Genomic DNA, 5,413 nt, shown 5'->3' with positions numbered 1-5,413 from the left:
TTGTTTTTTGTCTTTGCATCCCCAGTACCTAACATAGTGTCTCCATTTCTCAGCTCCAGGAATTTGCTCTGGCTATCCCCCATGCCTGGAATGCTCTCCCTCTTACACTCCCACTACTGACCTCCCCGGCTTCCTTTAAATCCCAACTAAAATCCTACCTTCCATAGGAAGCTTTCCCCAACATCTCAGTTCTAGAGCCTTTCCTCTCTTAATTATTTACTATTTATTTGGTATGTAGTTAGCTTTGCATATATATAATTGTATATGTATGTAATTGTATGTGTGTGCACATATATATACATATATATATAGATATATTATATCTATATATATATACTCTTTCATTAGCATGTAAGCTCCTTGAAGGCAGGACCGTCTTTTGTCTCTTTTTGTATCCCCTGGCACATGGTAGACACATAATAAATATTTATTGATTGATTGTTTGACCTCTAGAAAATTCTTAATATTTTTAGCTGATTTAGATCCCTGACCATGATCCATGTTTCTGACTGCCTTCTCCTCCAGCCACATTACCCATGAAAGTTGCTTAGCATTCTAATTATCTGAAACAAGTGGAATTTTCTCAAAATCCTGTTCTGGACAGGCTTAGTGTGGTGAGCTTTTATATATTGGATAGGTTGAAAAGGTGTGAGCAACTTCAAAAAACAACTAGGACTTTTAGGATTCCTTTCCCTCTTTCATTTTCACTCTGTTGGTTAAGCACCAGGATCCAAGAACAAGAAGTGCAAATGCGAAGAGATTCTACTCTTACAGTTGATGCTGGTGAGTCTGGGGCACAAAGTATTCTGGAAACCTAAAACTATGCCCTAATGGGTCCACTCCAATATGAAATTTTTTTGACCCAAATATTTTAATATTATTTCTAAATCATAACAAACCATGTTTTAATTTCAAGGATTAAGGTCAATAGAGCTAGCTTCTGCCGGTTGCCTTCTCTGGTCTTTTATTGTTTAACTATTGCTCCTTTGTACACCCACTCACATACACATAGGCACATATTAAAAAGCAAGAACTCACATTTAAATGAGCTTCAAGATTTGCAATCTAGACTAGACGCCGAGATGGATGTATTCCTAATGATTCGGCGCCGCAAGACGAAGATCTTCACAGATAGGAAAGAGTCGAGCACAGTGTTTGAGCTGAAGAGCATTGTGGAAGGCATCCTCAAGAGGCCCCCGGATGAGCAGTGGCTCTATCAGGACGACCAGCTGCTGGATGACAGTAAGACCCTGGGCGAGTGTGGCTTCACAAGTCAGACAGCCAGCCTCAAGCACCAGACACTGTGGGGCTGGCTGGCCTTTCGAGCTGATAATGTATTTGAAACATTGCGCATTGAGTCGTTCTCCAGCCCTCCAGAACCGCCAGATGTCATGAAGCCTCAAGACTCTGGAAGTGGCACCAATGAGCAAGTTTTGCAGTAAGGGCCCAAGGCCCCACCCCCTAAAGTGACCTAACACAATAAAAAATTTTGGTGTTAGGCTGTTGCCTCAAAAAAAAAAAAGATTTGCAATCTACCTACATCATCCAATTTGATCCTCACAATAACCCTGTGAATTAAGTGCTATATATTAATATATTATTATCCAGCATTTTACAGATGAGGAAACTGAGACAGAAGTTTTTTGTTTTGTTTTGTTTTGTTTTTGGTGACTTTTATAGGAGTACATGATTAATATTTGATGAGGAGTTTGAACCCAAGCATTTTTGCCTCCAAGTCTAGTATTCCAGCCACTAGAATGATTGAGCAATGCTATGTCTATATATCCAATAAAATTCACCACACATTTATTAAAAGTTTGCTACATGTCAGGCCCTGTGCTTGACAATAGAAATATAAGCCATAAATTAAAGAGAGTAGCCTTTCATGTACCTTCCACCTTATCACTCCTTATATTCATCTATTGTATCACTTAGCAGCATAAAGACATTAAGTGATGTTGGTAATGGGTTGTGTTTGATTTGGACCTAAAAGACCAAGGTTCAAATCCTGTTTCTGCCACTGAATCACAGTAAGATGACTGCAAGGTAATTAAATTTACCTCTTTCAGCTTCATTCTCTTTATTTGTAAAAATTAGGGGTTTTGGACTAAATAATATCTGAACTCCTTTTCCAAGAGTGGTATCATGTTGTGTTGGAAAGAATGATGGATTTGGAGGTAGAGAACATGGGTCCAAAATTGCACTTACTATTTGTCTTACCTAAGTCTCAAGAGGAAGTTTGCTTGTTCTCAGTTTCCTCCATTATAAAAAGGAGAGTGGTGGGCTCAATTATCTCTAAATTCTCTTCCAGCTCTGAATCCATGATCCTATGACCAAGGAACAAAGGCATGGAGTCAGTTCCCTTTGGGCTGTAGACACATGATTCTCAGTCTGCTCAGTCTCTTGACTGTAATCTCCTGGCTCCTAGAATGCTTGTTTCTCCTTAAAACATACCATAAGGGCAGCTAGGTAGTGCAGTGGATAGAACACTGGTCCTGGATTCAGGAGGACCTGAGTTCAAACCCAGCCTCAGACATATAACACTTCCTTGCTGTGTGACCCTGAGCAAGTCACTTAACCCCATTGCCTAGCCAAAAAAAAAAAAAACACCCTATCATAAAACACTCCATCTCCCTTTTTTATGTATTGTCAATCAATAACGAATAAACATTTATCAAACCCCGCTAAGCAAATAGTGTAAGGGATGACTTAGATGCTCACAGTTACCTTGGGAAATGTCATGATGTTCAAATACTAGATTCTTTGCACAGAGTCTGAAAAGAAGAAAATACAATAGCTGGAGGTTCCTTTTACTTTAAAATAAAAAGAAATTTACATGATCACTTTATTATATATATTTAAAAGGAATAGCAAGTTGTACATAATAGATTTGCAGTTTTGTGTGCAATCATCCTTTTTATTATACTATGTTATGGAAATGCTTGTTTTATTCCATAAATTAAAAATAAAATAAAAATTTTAACAATATTTTTAACAACCTTTAAATTCTAACTTTGAACTACTCAGGGTTTAATACAAATAATAACTTCCCATGTAAGAGGGTTTCTGTTAGCTCTCTTTCTTTACTGAAGAGGAATAATTTTAAACAGAAACCTTTTATATACAATTTATCCTTTCTGTATGATTCAGTTTAAACAATTTCCCCCTATAATCCCTACAGGACTACTTTGGAACAGAGTTTTAAAGAGTTAGGAAGTTAATAGTTTTGAAAGTATAACTTTTTTTTTTAAACAATGGAAACAAGACATTTCCTGAAAACTTCTGGCTTGTTTTTGCACTATGGGACATTTACTACTCATTTTCTTTTTTATACATTTATGGTTGGTTGAGAGAGTGGAATATTAATTCTAAGCTATAGATACCTGTGAGGATAAATTTCTCTCAGATTAAAGGGATAGTATACCATTTTGGGTTTTATTCTTTTGGCCTTGACCTCTGAACTAAATGAATGAAAAAAAATTCTTAAAGCTAAATCCTTAATTTATTAAAGTAATAGACTATCCCTCAGGAGAAGAGCTTTGAGAAGTGTTAAGGTCTTGTTCTGTCAAGCTGGGAATAGGGGTTACTTGAAATATTCTATAGGACCAAAGGAACAAATAAATTTTTCAGAAAGAGGAAGTAGAAAATAGTGGCCTTATACTTTCCACAGGGAAAGTCAAAAGTGTTTGCCTTCATTACAGGATCACAGTGAATCAATTCCAGAAATTCCAATTAAAAATGATAATTGAATGAAAAAACTGATCAAAACCACATATTAGCTAATCAATCATAGGGAAAACATTTTCAGCTTGCTTTTAATTTGAAAACATAATGTAATAAAAGTTGGAGAAATATACCAATTCTTGGTTCTTTTAATGTAAAAAAAGCATATGGAATTCCTTCATTGATTCAAGGAGCAATTATTAATTACTTATCATGCCAGGAATTGTGCCAGGAACCAAGGGGTAGAAAGATAAAAACGAAACTACTACTGCCATATTTGGGGACTGGTAAGTAGGCCAATTTTGCCATAATGTATATTCTGATATTGGCCTACTTAAGAGTCTTATGCAAAAAACTCCCTCTATCGTGGTCTTGTAAGGTCCCTTCCAACTGCAGACTGATGATTCCAGAATGCTCAGTGAAGGTAGTAACTTAATAAGAGATTAGAAATGAAATGTTAGCACTTTGATTTTGGCTTCTTTTTTTCAATCTTTTTTTTTATTATTATTACTCCCGGAAATGTTAGTTTGGAGGAATAAACTCAAGTTCCAAAATAATAAAGAAAATTTGCCACATGTTGATTGTAAGTTTGTATGAGGAGAATTCCTAAGGAAATTCTTGTTTTATTTACAAGATTTTTTTAATAGGGATTAGCATGGCCTATGAAACTACATTCAGGGCTGACCATCAGCATACCTGAGTTTCAATATGTATGACAGAGCTTTTTTTTTCCCCATAATGCTGCAAACTAGGATGAACAGGAGTACAGATCAGGAAAGATAGGTTCTAACATTGACTCTGTCACTAAGTATTGTGCTAAGTGGCTTGAACATTGTTTTGGATTTCACTTATGAACTAAAAATAAAATGATGGTGGGGTTGGTATCCATGATATCTAAAGTACCTTCTAGCTTACAAGTTCAATTATCTTTTCATCTTTCCCACATTCTTCAACCCAAACTTTTTATAGTGCTTATTTATACCTTTGGGATTTCTTTTGTTTTTATTTTTTTAATTATGTATTTTAAGGCAATGGGCTGTGTGAAGCCTAATCTTTCTATAATATGTAGCCTAATGTAATGGAAGAAGAAATTTAATTAGAATGCCATTATTACGAAAATGATGGCTTCCAGAAACATGCTTGGTTTTCAAAAACTTCAATCACAATGTCAATAAATTCTTGTTGAGAACCTACTAGGTGCTAAGCACTATGCTAGGATACTAGGATACAAAGACAAGATGTGAAATATTCCCTGCTCTCAGGGAACGTATATTCTATCAAGGGAGATAATTTGTACATGTGTAAGAATATACACAATGAATAAGCAGAAAATACAAGATAGGGAGGGAGGGCACTAGCATTTGGGGGGAGGGGATTAGAGAACTCTGTTTTATCCCATCCTATTCATCTCATTAGATGTTTTCCCCTCTTCTTCTATCCCTAACTCATAAAGAGTTGCTTTAGTTTGCTTGCTAAAGCAAACCTCTCTACATGGACAAGCGATCCCATTCCATCCTGTCTTCTCAGGAGACTCCCCGAGATCATGTTCACCTTTTCACTAATCTTCCAAGTCCTAATAAATGCTTATTGATTTGATTTGACTTGGAGGTGGTACTTGAGCTAGCTCATAAAAGAAGGACACATTAGAGTCCATTCTGGACATGGGGGACAGCTAGTTCAAAGGCAGAGG

At 36.2% G+C, this 5,413-nt stretch overlaps 1 pseudogene; it reads left to right on the top strand.

The window, feature by feature from the left end:
* The first annotated feature begins 1,082 nt into the window (after positions 1-1,082).
* LOC114051529 lies at positions 1,083-1,442 on the top strand (annotated as a pseudogene).
* The last annotated feature ends 3,971 nt before the right edge of the window (positions 1,443-5,413 follow it).

The sequence above is a fragment of the Vombatus ursinus genome, unplaced genomic scaffold (genome assembly GCF_900497805.2).
Source record: "Vombatus ursinus unplaced genomic scaffold, bare-nosed wombat genome assembly UNPS02014803.1, whole genome shotgun sequence".
NCBI lineage: Eukaryota > Metazoa > Chordata > Mammalia > Diprotodontia > Vombatidae > Vombatus > Vombatus ursinus.
The sequence above is the reverse complement of the archived record's forward strand: the minus strand, read 5'-3'. Positions and strand labels throughout refer to the sequence as shown.